Source organism: Phalacrocorax aristotelis, chromosome 5 (genome assembly GCF_949628215.1).
Source record: "Phalacrocorax aristotelis chromosome 5, bGulAri2.1, whole genome shotgun sequence".
In the NCBI taxonomy this organism is placed as follows: Eukaryota; Metazoa; Chordata; class Aves; order Suliformes; family Phalacrocoracidae; genus Phalacrocorax; species Phalacrocorax aristotelis.
The window spans coordinates 57,884,753-57,904,573 of NC_134280.1; the positions used below are offsets into that span (position 1 = coordinate 57,884,753).

At 39.5% G+C, this 19,821-nt stretch overlaps 1 long non-coding RNA gene across 2 annotated transcripts in view; it reads right to left on the bottom strand.

Moving 5' to 3' along the window:
• LOC142057875 (uncharacterized) overlaps positions 1-17,367 on the bottom strand; it is a 137,518-nt gene extending 120,151 nt beyond the window's left edge. The window contains exons 1-2 of one of the 2 annotated variants that reach the window (XR_012660794.1): positions 17,000-17,367; positions 15,494-15,662 (exon numbers count right to left, since the gene is read on the bottom strand). This is a non-coding gene — a long non-coding RNA (uncharacterized LOC142057875). The remainder of the gene's footprint in view (positions 1-15,493; positions 15,663-16,999) is intronic. The other variant, XR_012660795.1, reaches the window with a different exon arrangement.
• Positions 17,368-19,821: the final 2,454 nt, after the last annotated feature.

Below are 19,821 nucleotides of genomic sequence, written 5' to 3' on the forward strand. Positions count from 1 at the left end.
GGGGAAAGTCTTCTCACAGTGGGATACCAGGAGTCATTACGCAAAAACCCAAGTCTAACTGCTTGTAATTCCAAGACCTTTTTCTTTTCAGCTCCTTCAAAAAAAAATTTTTCTTTTTTTTTAACGCTGAGAGCTCTTTCTTAAATTTTTTATGAATATCATTTTGGCTACCGTATCAGTTTCTGAGGGTGTTTTTGTTTAAAAAGAGAAGCATCACATAGGCCAGCAATGGCTGCAAACCGTGATAAATACATATAGTTAATGACAAGTGACTGTAAACAGACACTGGTCAGAAAGAGAAAGTCAGAATCAGAGAAAGCATTGTTTGAAGCTTGACAAAAACGCTAGTTAAAACTTTTTCCTTCTAACTTGGCTCCACTTTGTATTTTTTTTTATCATTTATAGACTTACTTTTCTAAGGACAATTGTATGAAATGAAAGGAAGTGTAAAAGTAGAAAGATTTTTGTGCCTTACACCAAACCACTTACTGTACATGAAAAAGGGATTTACTGAATCAATTTAGTTGTGTAGGGTTTTTTAAATCAAGTGAATGATTTCAGTGAAGTGGAAAAAGGTGGCAAGAATGTGCAGCACCCCAAGCTTTGCTCCTAAAAGCAATAGAAAAGGCACAATTGAAATGCAGTGGGACCTCTGTGGATGAATTAGGCAGACTGTGTACAGACACTTTGCAGTGGCAATCTGCTTCTGAAAGGGATATATTAAGTGCTAACTGCACTGAGGACGTAAATTGAAGACACGATATCCAAGGACTAATTTCAAAGCACTCCTCCTTGTTAAACGAATTGCTGAAAGAGCAGGGTTTAAAAGACTTTGTTTTGTGTTAAAGGATTTGAACTACACCTATCAGCAGACTGCATCAGCAAACTAATGCTAGCATAATAACCCACCACTGCCTTATTACCACCCCCTGAGCTACACCATCACAGCTGTAATGAGTTGAATTTCTCCAGTGGTTCTCAACACCCCATGCAAAGTGCTCTGCCCCAGTGTTCAGTGTCTACCATATAAAATTAACATCACTTTTATAGTGTGAAGGGAAAGGCGTAGGTCATTAGTAGTTTAGCCACATAACATTCCAGAAAATTACATCAGCAGCAGAAGAACGTTAATGCTTTTTAATGACATGTATAGAAACCAGTCACTTTATTTTCAGTTATTTAAAGCAAGTTTTGAACAACACAAAATGTGACCTGGGACGATGCAGAAGAAATTCTAACTTTCCTGACATACAGGTTTTACGTTGGCCTCTAGTTACGTCTTTTCACAAAGTAATTCTGATATCAATATGGATAGAGCTTGGGGGATTTCTCAGAATAATTCTTCCCACAAATATCCATCCAAGTAAGTGATGCTGTTAGTCACAATTCTCCCAGCAGGCTGGCACCAAGCCCTGCATCATCTATGTGCTCTCCATTTCTGTGAATACTCAATACAGTCACTGATCAGAAGGTCCACAGGAACACCAAGGGAAGACAAAACACTGCAAACAGCACATGTAAATATCTCAGTGACAGATAGCATGCTGTTCATAGCATAGTGCTTGAAAAAAGGAACAAGGGATAGGTATGAAGAACAGGAAAAGTATAGCCAGGCAGGAAGCCATGTCTTCTATATGTACAAAAATATCAAAAGGAATGACCTGTGCTGTAACTGAGAAATCTCCTCAACAATCAAAATTATAGATTATTCCATAAGAAGAGTCAAATGACGGGTGACTGAGGTCGAAATAGCAACCTTTCCAGGAAGATGATATCCTTTTTAATAGCCCAGTAGATAGAGCACTAGTCAGACATGCTTGGAGACATATTCAGGCTTTCTTTCACCTCAGACTTCTTGTATAACCTTGAACACATCCTTTATCTCTTCAGTACATCAGTTCCTCTAAGTACACATGAATATTGTAGGGTGTTATTCAAATATCGCAGTAGTGGGAATTATACAATAATCTAATACAGTAATTTCAAGATTGGCTGTTCAGAAGAATTTAGGCATATTTTTCCCTGTTTTAATTTTTAATAGAGACAGTAAAAGCAATGCATACTACTTGTAAGATCCAGCTGCAGCACCTGGTAGAAGAATCCAGATGTTCCCCCTTCCAACAGCATCATTAAACATGAGGCTGATGTGAAATATTTATAATGAAGGTGAATCATAGCCCACAGAGGAGGAATCTAGGGCTGTATCTTCTACTAGCATCAAGCACAAAAATGCAAATACACTGAACAAATACTACATTAACTTTCAAATCACATGTTGTGTGTCTCACAAAGTAAGACACAATGTATTCCTGATGCAGGTGACAGATGGTAGCAAGAGACCACCAGTTTAGGACAAAGTGTAAAGAACAGATTTTGGAGAAAATGCACCCAATGACCCAGGATGTAGGAACCCAGGACTGCGAGTGACCTCCTGGGCCAGGGAGTCCCCTTTCCCCTTTCACAGTAAAAGGCATCATAGATTCCCTTTCTCAAATTTTCCAGTTCCATCTTAAAATTCAGTCATTTATGCCAGTCACTTTCACTAAGGCTGTTCTAAGGATTAAAAATCTCCTTATTTACAGGCCATTTTTCCATGCTTTATTCATACCCATTCATTCCTATGCCCTGTGCCAGCACTGACCTCTAACTTAAACTGATCTTACCAGCTCCCAGCTTTTGCCCTCAGTATTTTATAAAAATTACTACCTTCTCCAAGCTTTTGTTCTGCAGAGCTAAACAAGACAAGGCATATGATCTCTGTAACGTTAAGTTCTCTCTGCATCTCTTCCAAACTCAATTAATCCTTAAAGATGGGAAGCCACAACTGTGTTGTTGCTCCACGCCTTACAAGATCATTCAATGCTTTCTTAAGCTACACTGGCATCACTTCGTCTTATGCATCCTAGAGCCATTTCAACCATTTCCACTGCCATATCATGTTGATGGTTCTTCACTATCGACACCTCTGTCTCTTATTTACAGTCCGTGAGTTTACAGCAGAAATCTTATTATTAGTGCCAGATTGGTAGCAGAGCAAGGCAAAGAATTTACAGGTGCTGAATGCCTCCCGAATACTGCATTTGGCTGACTCATTTCACTTCCTAAATCATTCAACAAGCTGAATTACCATCATGTCCATGTACTATCCAAATCTTTCAACTTTTCTTAAAGAACACTAATCCACAGTTTCCACTGCCCCAGTGAAGTATAACTCTCTCAGAAGCATCTTTGTGAGAAAGTAGTTAATACTGTTATGGTACATGGTTCATAAACCTTCCATAAACTAAAAATAAATGAAACCAATGGCTTCTACCTTATAGGCAGATCTGAGGCATATACCTCCAACAGTAGAAATCCATATAAAACACTGACCCATTTACCACGCTTTCACCATCCATACTTAAAAACCAACACTGTTGGTTTTTAGAAGGTGGACCACTGACTTGCGCATTTCTTCTATAAACAGATAGCATAAATGACATCACCTTGGAAGGAGGAAATTGCATAAAGCCACCCACATACCCACCAGCACATTCACGATAAGGAAACAAATGAAGTAAAATACCCAGTAGGTCCCCTAGAAGCTCTGAGAGATGTTTAAAACATCTTTGTTTGTCGTCAAGTCCTCAAAAAATGCTTAAGAACTGCAATTACACTTTAGCATCAGGTCAAAATCTGTTGTTCTCAATTTTACAGTGTCTACAGCCAAGCATGAGGTTAATGGTAAATACATATTCAGCTGCTTTGTTGAATAATGTGTAAGTTTGAATAAAAGAACTTCAGCTCCCTTTTTAATGTTAGCTGTAATTTAAGAACATTAAGAATGTTAAGAATTTAAGAACATTAAGAATGGAGACTGGACTGAAAATGTAGCAACTATTAAAAGCATACTATCAGACATACTTGTTGCCCAGGAAATTTCTTTAAGCCACCCACTTTTTAAAAATTCATGCACTTGATCAGCTGCAAAGAAGTAGTGCTGTTTAACACAGAAGCTGGTATTGAAGAGACGTAGGAGGCCAAGAAAATTGAATGGGTGGAGATCTAGAATTCAGCCCTTCTGTTAAAACAGAGGTGCTCTGTGAGCAGAAATGTTAGCACTGCTCCCCTTTGGTACTTCTTTCAATATCTGTTTCTGGACGTTTTGCATGTATCTTTTTAGCAGCTATTAATTTGCTCGAATTGGTACCTCTGATTCTTCTGCTCCCAGATCCAGTTCTACATTTCATCTCTCTCTTTATCTCCACTAATATTGTTTCTTTCTCCTCTCATGCTTGACCTGAACCATGTTCACTGAAGCTAATTTAGAGACACCAGTTGAATCACACACCAGACACTCAGCCTTTGAGAGGCAACAGAATCACAGAACGGTTGAGGTTGGAAGCCACCTCTAGAAATTGTCTAGTCTGCTCCTGCTCTGCTCAAAGCAGAGCCAACTAGAGCACATTACTCAGGGCTGTGTCCAGCTGGGTTTTGAATGTCTCCAGGGATGGAGACTCAGCAATCTGTCTGGGCAACCTGTGCCAGTATTTGACCACCTTCACAGTAAAAGTTTTCTTCTTATGTGAAAATGGATTTTCCTGTATTTCTGTTTGTACACATTGTTTCTTGTCCTATCATTTGGCACCATTGAGAAGAGTCTAACTCTGCCTCCTTTATAACCTCACATCAGGTACTTATATACATTGATAAGGTCCCCTTGAGCCTCCTCTTCTCTAGGCTAGGCAATCCCAGCTCTTCCACATGTCAGATACTCTGATCCCTTAATCATCCATGTGGCCCTTTGCTGTGCAAGCTGCTGCATCTGTTGGCTGCTGATCACTCTCTGTGCTTGAACTTAAAATGATTGTAAAATCATTTGATTTATAATCAAACCTAACATTACATCAGTACCTTGCCTAAATGGAGCTAAATGCAACATGAGGGAGCAACAATAGAGCTTTTGCCTCCATTCACTTACCCATTAAGCTATCCTAGACTGGCTTAGGCTGTGCTAATTTGGAAACTGAAAATTTTTACAAGTTGTCAACTGTCCCAGTCATTAAAAACTAACAATTATCACCACACACAGCCTCAGGATTTCAAGCACTGGTCTTGTCTACAGTAACAAACTGCTTATCTGTTTGGCACAACAGTGGTCCTGAAGAGCTGATATGCAGTGAAACAAAATGTACTTGGAGAGAAGTGGTGCATTAAACTAGACTCCAATTCCTTTCTTCCTGGCACTGATAAAAGTTCTGCTAGGCATTATTAGTTCCCACACACCTCTGCAATACCCCACACACAGATGGACAGTGAAGATCTACACCAGCCTCCAACCCTACAAAAATCCATTCTAGGAAACTGCTCCCACTCTTCAGGCAGTACTTAGTGCATCTCATTGACATGAGAGACTGGCAAGTTCTTACTGCTCCAGATTAGAAACTTGCTGCTTGGTTCAGAGAAGTACTGTCAGAATCCACCTAACCTTACTTGGAGAACCTGGATAAGCTTATTAATGTAAGAACAGCTCATGCAGGACTTTTTCAGCATAAACAGAGATATGATGTCTTGCGTATGTACTCTTGCAAACCTCAGACTATCATCACTTAGCTAAACGTCTGTGAAGTAGACACTTATGTCTGCATTTTCTGATTTATCACCACAGTACTATTTCACAAAATGGCACAATTTCAACAAACTTCGGGCTTCCACTCTTTCCCCGGCAGGTAACTAGGCCTTTGGGATGCAGAGCATGGCAGAGATGAATGAAAATCCTGCAGGTGCTGTTTGATATGAACATTTTTAAGGGGTGCCATTGCTGCTCATGTCTGTCAGGCAGACAACTAAGGAGCCAGGAAAGCATTTTCTTCCAAAAGTGCCATTGTCCCATCTTTCCAAAAGGAATGAGGGCATGGTTTAAGCCAAACCTTCCAGCCAGTTTTGGGAGGTTAATGTTTGGCTTGCTTTTTCCTGAATCAGCATTAAAAAGTATTTCTGGAAAATGGAACAACTCTTGCAGAAGTAAGAGTATACTTAGTGGCTAGCTGCACTGCAAGTGCAGTTAATGCAATCAATACATCATTCCAAAGCAGAATACAGATGATTGGGATTCTGTATAGGTAAGCATGCAGCAAAGGAGGTGAAACAGGTATAGCTAGCCCTCTTCTCTCTGTATCTTTTTTTTTTTTTTTTAATGGTGAAAACTCTAGCGTCCTTATTCTTGATTTTGAGATTGTTTTACTTCTCTTCCATTTCTCCTCATCTTTAGAGCCTCCCCAAACAGACATTTTTCAAAATCTACTCTTTATCCTATTGCCCATTCCTGAAATTGCAACAGCACATGGCTCTGTACTGCTCAGATAAGAGCAGCCTCTAATTACTGGCCCTTTGTCCCAAAGCAAGGAGTGATATTTTGTCATGATGTTCACACTAAAGACCAGGCTTTTCACCTATAGAACGTCACAACCAATTTGGGCCTTGATGTCATGGGTTGTGAAAGGGAGAAAAAGGTATAAAATGGGACTTTTCAGGCAAGGAACTTGCCTCATTTGAAGCCTTATATTGCTTTCCTCTGGGCTCCTGCTATCCCAAATCCTCTGATTCCTTGATGCAATTAAGTTATTTTATCTATAAGGACTCTTTCCTTAAGAATTATGTTATCAAATTACTGAATAACAAAAGTCCACTTCTACTTCTCTTCTATCCCAGTCAATCTCCAATGAAGTTAAGCAGCTCCCCATCTCAGCTGGAACTGAATGATGTACTTCAGATATCTACAGTTATTCATATGCATAGAAGTTACGTGCTCCCTTCTGCCCATGGATGGTGTTACACTGAAGAGGGCAGTACTGATTAACTTCTGTTTTATTTTAGATGCCACAGACTGAAAATATTTGGCTGGGGTTTATGGTTGCATATGGATGGTTGTTGGATCTTAACTCTTCAGGAACAGCAGATTGTATTACTGACCTCAATTTTAATTAGGTGTTCTGTGCATTGATAGACTAGGAAGGCAAATAAGCTTTCCAACTCCTTCTGTTTCACTAGAGGGTGAAGGCAGCCAGAATATAAAGGACAGAGTAGGCAGTTACTTTCAATCTTAATGTCAATTTAATGTCATGTCTGTTTCTACCTGTATCAAAACAAAAAGATATTTTTAATAACATAAGAGCAATTATAACTACATTTAAAAGTGTCACTACAACAGCATAAAATATTTTTGGGAATTTATTTTATGGCAGGTTTTGCTACTCATTTTTAATACATCAATGAGATAAGATTTCCCCCATATGCTTTCTTATTTCCCCAGTTCTAAAAATCTTTATTAATTAGATTGATTAGCTAATCATACTCATTATATTCCTATTAGGAATAAAAGTCTTATATCCACAGGAGAAAATGAGTGGAGTGACTTAGATCCTAGTAGATAAAGAAACATCAATGCTCTTTGTGTTTGAGTCAACGTGAGAGGTCCTGCTGCCAGCCTCATGCTCAGACTGCTAGGCCGTGCATGACTATATCTCTGTGGAACAGGTTACATCAGCCAACATAATTTTTCTTTATCCTTCTACATATCTCTTACTGACCAATTCCATCTTGGGTTTCTAGAACTTCATCTAATTGCTACATTTAATTACTTTTCTTTCATCCATTTGCTGACTTATACTTGTTAGTTCTTCAGCATACAAACTATCTGACCTGTTTGGAAAGATGAATTGTTACTAATCCTGATCCTCTATGAAAAAAAAAAAAAAAAAAAAAAAAAAAGGAAAAAGAAGGAAAAAGAAAGAAAAGGTATCTGTTTGGTAAAAGTAAATTCAACATTTTTTTCCTAGTTATAAGGAGCCGATAGTTCTAAATCCACTTAATTTCATATTATTTCCCCCTTGCAAAGTAGGAATAGAAATCCCTAGACAAAAAAAAAAAAAAAAAGGAATGTGTGAAGTTTTAGATAGTAAAATATGTTCCAAACCTAAACAACAGGTTAAAAATAATAATAAAAAATTAAGATAACTTACAATAAATGATAAAAATGTTTTCTACAGAATTTGGAAGAATGAACTCTATAAATTATTTGTGTGAAAACAGCAGCATTTCCAAATGTAAGGTTTAGAGCCCTGTTAAAAAATTCTAAAAATTAAACAAAAGAAGCTATTTTTTAAAAGAGATAGGGCTCAGTGGGATTTATTAATGCACATCTTTCAGAGATATTCTTACTTGTACAATGCAAGCAGTAGGTTAGCATGGACTTCCAAATTATATTTAATTGGACAATTATTCAAAGTGAAAAACCCAACACAGTAAACTAAGGAGGTCTTTAATAAACACGTTGTCTCTTCAAGAAAAAACAGGGAAGTCATTTACTGACCCAAGAGGCACAATTTTGTCTTTGGTAAATTTATTTTAAAGTAATTGCCAACTCTAGGAGTAACAATTTTTTAAAGAGGAACATGGTGCTCTAAGGCAGAATAATATATTGATCTGTGCCCTGTATGACGGCCTAATCACATTAGAAAGATGTACATGTAGCTGTCTGACGAAAATAGAGGATGTACATCACCTGGTCTATGAACCCACTAAGACTCGTTTAATGACATATAGCTTTCTCCTCTCTCCAGATCAGGACTGAAGCAGAGGTAAAAGACAAATGATAATTTACATGTGGGCTTTATAGCTCTGCCTTCCTTTCCCTACTTCCCAGTCCAACAGAAGTTTTCCTCTACAGAAGTCCTCTGAACGCTCCAGAGATTTTCAGTAATCTGCCCTCTACCAGCCAGTACTCCAACACCAGGAATGAGTTCCATGTTAATAGCATCATCTTTGAAAAGCCATGGCCTCCTCATGAAACCCAACTCCTATAAAACCCACTGTGATTAATAGTGAATTAAAAGTACAAATCAATATTTAAAATGTTCTTGTTCCTTCACCTCAGCTGAGAAGAGCTCTACTAGGACTACTTCTCTGTCTTCCATCTGGCAGGATATGCCTTTCAGATACAATGGTCTTTGATACCAAGACTTTAAGGCTTGGCCATATAAACATTAAGGGCAGACCATAATTCTGCAAGTAGTTTGCATGCCTACAGTAGTGGCACAGAAACAGCAGAAAGCCCTGAGGAAATAGCTCCAAGAATAATCCCTGAACTCCAGGAGTGAGTTCTTGCATGCATTATCCTTCCAGGAAATTTCCAACTCCAAAGTCTTTTGCCCTTGTCAAAGTCATCCTGGGCATTGGGACAGCAATGCTAAATAAGCATGCCTTGGTGAATTCCCCCTACTTCTGACTAAAAAGCTGGGACTCCTGCAGTGCAGATTACGATAAAAAGGTTTATTTGGGGGGAGTGGAAGATGGTGTCTTTAGTGAAGTTAATAAGTTGTTTTCATTTTAGATGCTTTCATTACAAACACTGATAAATCTTAAGACTAAGAGTATAAGAGTAATGAGTTGAAGGGCTTCTCAGCTCTTTGGTGATTATCTCTCTCTTTTAGCGCATTACCATGGGACATCTGGCTTCCAAATTTGTGCCTCTCCTCCGCAGATCTGAGGACCAGCCTACCAATTATACATTCGCATAGGTTGCAATAAATCAACAGCAGCCAAACTCTGACAAGGTGATGGCTGTTGACAGATAAAAACGATACACATTGTCGTGCTGTTCTCCAAAAACAAACACATGCTTTTATCAGGTTTTTTTCTTTTAATCAAAAAATTGCCTCTTTCAACATAGAGTCACCTAATTTCACAGAGGACTTGCACTACACAAGGTTCCCCTATCTAAACCTGAGCTGCATGTAAAGCCAGGTTCTCAAACAGGCCCTGAATTCACCTCCCACTGCAATTGAAGAAAAACTGCTGCTCTGATCCTGGGTCAGGCCAGGCCCAAAGATCATTAACCTTTTACTCTGAGAAGAACATCCTGTGAAGAATAAAGGACTGAGCCAAAAAAATCCAGGGATATAGAAGACTTGGATTTATTCATGAGCCAAGCAGAGTCTGGATAATGTATTTTCTTCAATAAAGGACAGATATAGTATGGATCTATTCAGCAAGTACATCTGTGTGGTGAGTGCTGCCCAGTCCTCATCCCCTGGCTCCCAGAGGAATCAGCTGGCAGTGTTGGATTCTTGTTGCCTGACTCTAGGCCTCTGAAAGTTAGGTGTCCAATCTAAGCTCATTTTCTAAACAGCACCAAAGGTAATTAATCTCAAAAGCAGTACTTCATATACAGGCAATGTGAGTTCTGCTTTCCAAGCGCCTTGGGCTCTGCAGTGATGGCAGGGGACCTCAAGTAGTTTGCAAACATCTCAAATTCAGTAGGAAGAACTCCACTGCTGTTTGTAACACTGATCACCCTCTTTGCAAATCCAGAACAAAGTTGTACTGTTCTAACCTGAAAATGCATCCGATGATACCACAAAATGCAATTTAAGTGACAAACATTTTATGATAGGCCTTTTTGAACGCTTGTAAACTACATGAACTATCACAAAGTTTTGGTCAACCAAAAAAATGTGGGAAGCAAAAGGCTGTACTAATCCTGCTGGAATCTCTGTTAGCAATTCTCATTCGAGGAATAGGGTTTTATCCCAAAGCTTCTTAGCACATGGTGGTTATTTATCCACTGTCTTATCCTCCCTTGAAGAGACCACAGCTATTTTCACACCAAACGTTGTGAAATACCTTAGTGTCCAGAAAAGTCAAAGACTGAGAGATGATAAAATTCTGCCAGTCCTCTAGGTAATGAGAATAATGCAGCATAATCTAGCTCACCAAAAGCATCTTAATTCCTTCAGAATTTCTCATACATCATGGAAAATGGCATCTATAGAATCATAGAATCATTAAGGTTGGAAAAGACCTCTAGGATCATCAAGTCCAACCGTCAACCCAACACTACCATGTCCCCTAAACCATGCCCTGAAGTGCAACATCTACACGCCTTTTAAATACCTCCAGGGACGGTGACTCCACCACCTCTCTGGGCAGCTTGTTCCTGCCTGACCAATCTTTCAGTGAAGAAATTTTTCCTAATATTCAATCTAAACCTCCCCTGGTGCAACTTGAAGATGTTTCCTCTTGTTCTGTCACTAGTGACTTGGGAGAAGAGACCAACACCCTCCTCACTACAACCTCCTTTCAGGTAGCTGTAGAGAGCGACAAGGTCTCCCCTCAGCCTCCTCCAAGCTAAACAACACCAGTTCCATCAACCTCTCCTCATAAGATTTGCTTTCTAGGCCCTTCATCAGCTTCGTTGCCCTTCTTTGGACATGCTCCAGCAACTCAGTGTCCTTCTTGTGCTGAGGGACCCAAAACTGAACACAATATTCAAGGTGGGGCCTCACCAGTGCGGAGTACAGGGACACAATCACTGCCCTGCTCCTGCAAACTTAGAGGTTAGGCATCTGTTCCCTTTCTGCTAAGGGAATATGATTCCCTTGACATACACACTTCCCATTCTCATCCATAATGTTGAAGAAACCATTAATTGGGGACAACTCAGCCAGAAAATTAGTCTGCTTTATGATAAATGCCACTCACCTTTATTTGACCAATTTACAGAATCAGGCACTGAAATTTCAAAGCATGAAGCTTTGTCACAACTTTTTTGTCTTCTCTCATATAAAGTTCAGTACTATGAAAATGACAGCTATTGTATGTATGACATACAATGTCATATGTATTGTATGACAGCTGTTATGTAAACCAGTGTGTCCAACTTCTTAACAGTCAGTCTTACTTTTTTAAAAACTATACAATCTAATACAGGTATGAGTTTTGTTTATAAATGACTCTGTAAGTAAATATTCTTGTAATTAATATGATTCCACGAGTTATTTATTGCAGATTTTTAGCTACGAAAACACATGCAGTAGTATGAATAACATTAGAATAACAATCTCAGTTTTTTCAAACAAGTCTAAGGAAATTATTCATCCAACTCACATTGTAATTCAATAAGAATTAGGTAACTAATTCCCTCAGGTATTACCAAATTTAAAAAAATGTAAACTGAAAAACTGATTGCAGCTGAATTCAGCTAGATGGGGTACCAGAGGTCCCTGTGGGGAACTGTACTATCAGTAAGTACTCAGGCTGCCTTCACTGACTTTGGTACAGAATTTAGTACTCCTGATGTGAAAACTAGAGCAGAATATGAGACAAAACTGAATGGCTCATTCAGCTACTGCTGGTAAATTAGGGAACCTCAGAAGGGAGAAGCCAGCTTGAAAACTCCTAAATTGACATTAAAATTCAAGATCGTTATTCAGTCCACAAAAAGAGACACTAAGAAATAAAAAGTGCTAGAATATTATGGATTTCTTAAACTAAGCTAAAACTGTTTATGACACTGGAATGCAGAAACGAATGGCTTCTCCTGGGACACAGGGTTTAAGTTCCAGTAGCAGCAGCAAACTCATATAACCACTCTGTAACACTCAAAATTGGCTCACTGTTTGCCACTACCATCCTCTCCGGGAAAACATAACCTTTGGGTAAGTTATTCAAGAAACGTGCTCCTCTACTGGCTAAGTGGTCTTCTAATTTGGGTCCACATTTACTCTCAGCCAATGCTGTTACTAGTTATTTTTCTGCTTCCTTGATTTTAGTCACTAAAATCTTTATGGGTTTTATTTTGCTAAGCTAAGCAAATCAGATCCCATTATTTCCTCCACTAAGAAAGGTTTTCCATTCTCCTAATCACAAACAGGTTCCTCTTTGCCTCTCTTTCTGTTTTAAACAAAAATGCCCAGAATTATATACCTAGGACTTGTACAATTACACTCACACTTTCTTATCATCAACAGAAATATTTCATCTGACACATCTTAAGATCACATTTGCCTTTTACATGGCCATTTCACAAGGCTGTGTCCTGTGAAATACCTATGAATTTCTTTCTCCTTTGGCATTGCCAATTAATGACCCCATAGAAAAAAAAAATCGTCATTTGACCTTGAGTACTTCATACAAATTTAACCCCATTTCCAGTTCTCCTGTCCTGAAGATGGTCCAGTTCTTCCCATATGATATCCTAGTCTTTCTGTGTGTGAATGATGCTTTTCAAACAGGTGGCCTCAGCAGATTTTATTTTGGTTTCACACACAGACCTTTTGTGCCTGTCAAACATATCCCAATGCCCAGGCAAGCCTCCTTAACTCTAAGTCTAGAATAACAGTTGCTCCTACAAGAACCTGTACTGAATAAAAGGAAGATTCAATACCACTCTCCAGGATAAGGTCTGATCACAAATTATATCCTCTTCCTCCTCTTTGGTAGCTCACATAAGAACATACCATTTCCTACAGCACAGCTGAAGCATCCACATGATACATCTCACCCTCATGTGGTGAACCTGGCAATGATCAGACATGGATTTTCACTTGGCTTTACTCAGTGGCATATGGCATTAAAAGCTCATGAATACACATAGACATGACTAACGCCTAGGCACTATTTTTAAGAGTGGCGTGTGAACCCCACCATCCTGACTGTATTCCTGCTGGGGGAAATACATTCCCCACTGGCCACTACTTTTCTCGTGCCCCTAGTGAGTTATTGGTGCTCCTTGTTTCTTGTCCTAGACCACTCTCTGTAAAATGATTTTAGAACATTCAGGATGTAAGACCCTATGTAAGTATATAACAGTCACTAATGTATTAGCAATTAATTAACACTGATGAAAAGGATAAGACTATACTGAGCATTCAACGTCTTGGGCTGAGGAATACTGTGAATGTTCTGGTAATGTTATTTTCTAGCTGCAAAGGCAAAAAAGTAAAGACATCCATGGCAGTCACTGTGAGCTCTTTACCATTATCTTTAAACACTTTCTGTAGTTTCACTAAAAAAAATCAAATCTCAAAAAGAAAAACCTCAAAAGCCCCTACAAAATATATAACACAATCAGCAATATGTCCAGATTATGGATTAAAAGAAAGATCACCTCAAGGATCAGAAAAGCTGTAAAAGGTAAATGTCAAGAATCCAAGCGTAGGGTAAAATTTTATGACTAAGGAATCCACAGTCTCCCCCTACAGAATAATTTAAGCACTACAGCCATGTATATGTGGTGCTAGGCAGAGCTCTAGCACCAAGAGGGTACACTGGTTTGGAGCTAGCTTGGATATCCATATGCAGCACAGAAACTACACAGAAGCAGACAGACAGCTACTGTATATACCTTCAATTCAGGATCAAATACATGGACCTGGACCTGTAACCAACAAAACTCTGCTGCTTGACTCTAGATAAGTAAACAGGATTAGAACAAACCTACAGGACCTCAGATGTTGAGCTTCTCACTTGACAAAATAAGTGAATGACATAAACAGTGGCTATGTTTTGAGGCAGTTCAGAAAATGACCTTTAAAATGAACAGAAGAACAGAGAGGAAAAGGAAAGAAGATGGAATCTGAGAGGAGATAAAACAAGTTTATGATATGACTTAGAAGTCAGTATTACCAGGGTTGGTAAGGCAAGGAAGGAGGAAAAAGCAAGAATCTCAAGGGTGAGGGAGGAATTGAAAAATTGGACAAAATGAGGTGAGAAAGCTAAAACTGGAAGTGGGATGAGCTAACAAAACCTTAAAGATCAAAGAAGACTATGGATCTAGATTTTCAAGTGCTCAGAAGTCCAGAGAGATACCCAAGACTGAGGAGATTGTACTACGGAAACAACATTTTCCTCTCTCTCTCTTCTTTAAGGGCAAAAGTTTGTCAGAGCGAGACTCTGTCCCTAATTATGTGTGTGTACAGCTCCCAAAACAATGGGGTGCTCATCTCAGAAACAAGCAATGAAGTAACTTGCCAAACCAAAGAAATATTGTGGTAAAAAATATTTCCATAGGGACAGTAGCTATTTAGATGGCATGCTATATATGACTGAGTCAGTGGCATAATGATGGTGGTCGAAAGCAGGCAGCAACACATTCTCTGTCAAGCATAACCTGTTAAAAAGTCGTGTACAAGAGGGGAGTCAATGAGATGAGTCATGCCTTGCCTTGCCTACTACATTATCAATAGCAAAGGTTATGTTACACACATTATGAAGGATGGTAGGAATTCCTTCGATCTATAGTCAAATGAAACAACTCTGGCTCCTGCTGTGAGCTCTGAGGTCTCCTCTTTAGGTGTCACTCTAGCTGCTGATGGCCATAGATAATAACAAGTTAGGGTACAGACTAACCAGGAAATGATACCACCTGCTACCCAACATAAATTACCAACCCCTCTGGGTATAATTACTCTTGTCAACATGTCACATGGCTATTATATTCACTCTCATGCAGAAATGCAGAGCAGCAGCAGATTCTGCAGAAAGAATGGGTTTTGTGGCATTTCTATGTATTCACTGGAAAAAACAATTAATTTGTTCCTGAAATGGAAAAGAAAACCTGTAACACAGCAGAAATAGTGCCTCTGTTAGCAGTCTTAGCAACTCCACAACTGGTCAGAGAGGGAAAACATAGTGAAACAAAGGGCACCCTCCAGCAGGTTTCTTTCACAGTTACCCCAGAGCATGAGTCTCTTCTCAATTCCAAAGATCAGGGGCTCCCAAGTTGCAATTCCCAAGTGACAGTAATGTGCACATTATTACTTCACACTGTACCATTAGATGAAAAGTCAGTAGACTTTGGCTCAGTCTGCAGCTGAAGTGACTTTCACAGCAGTTTTAGACACCTGTTTGTGAAACAAGAAGCTATATCAGAAAGAGCTGAAGCATGAAAGTTCAGTGTTATTGCTGAAACAGTTCAGGTGTCTCTGAACTACCCCATGTTGTCTCTAGACTAACGCTGCACTTCTTGAGCAATTCTTGAGCAAGATTACATGCTATGCTGTCAGCAATTCAGTCACTGCCATTCTATTGTAAGTGCTTTAAAACAGAGTCTGACCCTTAAGACATTCAGAATGACTCAAGTAGTGAAGAAACTGAGCAAGCCTTTTCACATGCTTCTGCTTAACTAGCTATGGCTGAGCAAACTGACCACTTGGTTACAATGCCCTTCTGGGCGCACTGGCTGAGAAACTATCAGATTTTCTCCAAGTCCTAAGACACTGTGTAAGGCTGACAACTGTTTGCTCTGGTGAGAGGGGTCTGATTTCTTCAGACCTTTGAGTAGAGGCTGCATCAGAACCATTAGGCCATTTGCCCAGCAGGCCTGTATCAGCAACTAGGACAGCCTGTGATTTTATGCAAACTCATACATAAACAATCAAGATAATTTGCCTTGATTTAAGTTTTAATTCACAATATTTCTGTGTAGAGCAACATGTAGGCCTAGAAACCACACCTGAACCAGAAAAAGACTATTTACTGAATGATATGAACAGTACAATATGCTAGCACCTGCCAAGGGTCTTTCTTGATAATTGCTTATGATTATAAAGGTAAATTACTTGCTTGTGTAAAATAATAATTAGAAAAAGAAAAGGTCATTCATCCAGATATAAACCCGGCTGCAAAAATTCATCAGCATACAGAGTTAGCAGGCATATTCATTGCTTTATAAACAGCAGGCTGGGATAACATTATATAGTTTGCAATCTGTATTTGTTCTATGTGAATCATAGCTTTGCATAATTTTATCACATTCCTGCCAGGCAAAAGCAAACATTAAAAGAAATATTAGGAGCCAGCCAGTTAAATATCCTAGAAGTAGAAAAAACCCTGCAACTATCTCCATTGTAATGACCTATGAGCATTATTTTATCTGTGTGATTTGGTAGCCTGCATGGGTTTTTTTTGCAGTATCACTTTAAAATAATTTCTAATATGTGATTAGTTTGTTTTGATTGGTCTAATATTGTTATATTATACTAAAGCACTGATACAACTGCTTGGACTTTTTATATATGACATGATTGATTAGGTACAGATAAGAAAGAAAATATTACTTCAAGAGACCTGACCTTCAGTGAATCATCTGAGATTAAGAGAATTTAAATGCTGCACTACTTGCACTCAGCACCAGAAAACGTTACAGAAAAAAAAAAAAAAAAAGAAAAAAAACACTTACTGAAAATTTCTGCTATGATTAAGAACATTTTCCGGTAAGATTCTTCCTTCTCCATTTCCCATGCTGGAAATATTCCTCATCCCTAAATTCTACTGCAAGAGCAAATATGTCCTACAAAAGCCATACAACACTTCACCAGACCTGCAGAGAAGTATGTTCTACACCTTTACATCTCTCCTACAATACATGATAGCTCTTCCCTGGAACTTTAGGACTTGCAGATCTTGGAAAGGATCTTTCCTCTGCCGCCAGCCTCGCAGTGAGTGTTCAGTCTGGGCAGAGCAAACACTGCCATGGCCTTTGCTACCTGTCCCGGGTCAGCACAGGCTCTGCTCTGGTCTCCCTGCAATCTGGTGTGATGACCACACAGACCAGTGGTGGAGCAGGGGTGACCTCAGGCCTTCTTACTACATGACACAGGCAGTGCATGAGAAACTGCTGTGACTCGGGATCACGTCTGTGAATCTGGGATGATGATAAATTGGCTTAAATCAATGTTTCTCCTCTAGATCCCCATACCACGCCTTGTGTGCTGTGGCTCCCCAGGGAAGTCCTTCCTCACACACGATGAGACACACACTGCTGGTCCATCTCTTATACCCCTCCCACCTCCTGACCGGTCCATACTGTAACCTGACTGATCCCCACTGCTTCCTGGTGCTCTACCCCTGCTCCCCACCCACCTCATGCTGGCAGGGACACCCCACCTGGAGTCCACAGCACCCAGCCCATGAGGTGCCTCAGCCGTCAGAGCGCTCCATGGTCAAAGAAAACCCCCTACAACGCCCCACCCACAGCCGAGGGCTGCCATTTCTTCCCTGTCGTACAGTTCGTAAGGCTCGTCTCTCCCATCTCACTGCCCAAAGGACAGTGCGAGAGGAGAAATTACAGAGATGCAATCATGTGGTTTACTCAGCTCCGCAGGTTCCTTTTGCGACTAGCTGTCTCCCACATATTGAAAGAGCCCAAACTCCCACTCAAGCCTCTATAATATCCATGAGAGAGAAACTGGGCATGGAGATGGGAGCAGGGAGCTTAGACATATTTCCTCACACCCACTCCTTTGCTCTAAATATAGAAGAATTTAAGCCTGTCCCCAGTAAAAAAATATTCAACCTAGGAAATGGCTACTTAACTCTCCCCCAATTTAATCCATGTTATATTTTCCATTTAAAGAAAAAAAAAGGGGGGGGGAAGAACTATATATAGAGCTAACCATTTGGCAGAAGTAGTTTGCTACTGTAAAGAATTTTTCTCTGAACTATTTATCTTAAAGCATGTCAGAGCAGGCATCAAAGGCAGCCGTGGCATCAGTGGAGTGCACACTGTGCACACTGTCACTTACTGTGATTGAAAGGACAGTATGTTTTCAAACAACTATACCTGTGTGAAGTGTCATCAGATCTGACTGCTTAATCCCGATTAAAAAAAATAAAAAAAAGAAAAAAGAGCTGTTCCATTCAGAGGTGAGACTACACTGATGACATTGTCCAAGAGTAATCTGATAGAGGCAGTGGATAATCACAGCAGCCACGAGTGACTAGATTAGCGACAGGGTGTATCCTGGAGTCATCACCATATTGAACGTACAGTACGCAATGCAGCCATCAGGCAAGGATGAAAACCAAGGAAAGATCATTTAGAAGTTGCATCTAGCAACAAGCAAGATTTGCCAGGAGAACTTTTACTTTGCAGATTGCCTTCCCTTTCCCACAGGATGCTACAAAAATTTGAGATTCAGCACTGTCAGAGGAGCCCAAATATAAAAGGAAACAGAGTTTTACAAAGCAGCTTTAAAAATTGCCCTTGTCCTTCAGGAGACTCCTACTAAATTCCATTTAAAAAAGCAAACTCAAAAGAAAAAAGCATGAAGTCATGGAAGCTGTTGCTTAGGAAATTTAAAGTGATACAGGAAAAAAATTAGTATCTATATAGCAAGGAATAATTAAGGGTTGGCAGGGGGGTGAACTAAAATATTAGATGACCTATTTTTCTGTTTGTGATTTAAATCTAAGGCTCTTACTACTTTTACTAATTAGGGCTGAAGTACTGATCACTGCACAAAGTCACTTAAAAGTAACATCAGACTCTCAGTAACACCATGAAAACAGTGTTCTGCCTATGTGTGATAAGAAGGCATTTAAATTTGCTCATTTACAAAAGTTCATCTGTTTGGGACCTAACCAGGAAACATACGGCATCTTGATAATTCATCACGTTAAGGAGAGTGTGACTCTGGCAGACTTTGTTCTATTCTGCTGCATGTTATCTCCCTGCACATTCCCAGGGCTATGCTATAAAAGATTGCAAGGTGACAGAATATGTTCATACAGCCTCTAAGTGCTACTTCGCAGGATGCATTGTAGTCTGTTACCCTGAGGCACTAAAGTGTTTGATGATGTTGCTGTATGTCATTAGTTAGTATTCTCTAAGTGGATCTTATAGGAAAGTATTCTAAATTATAAATTGAGTACTTAACTGAATATTAGTGGAAAGAAACCATTAAGAGATAGAGGTTGCTTTCGCAGGTATCCATAGAGGTGGCTACAATTTCAAAGTTTGCCAGAACTACTCATGCTTGCAGTCCCTAAAACGATCTAGCCCTGCCTCTGCCCAGACCAGATCAGCAAGACTGGAAGAGTATCTTGCCTGCTGGTGTTTGCCTTCTGTTCTTACCTGTAGCTATACACAACTGGACAAAAAGAAAGCTTAGCTAATTTTTTTTTTAAATCATTAGCTTTCCAGGGCTTCATATAAGCAAGATACCATACATCATAACTATTCAGTTAACCAGGATTTTCATTAAGTATCTATTAACATAC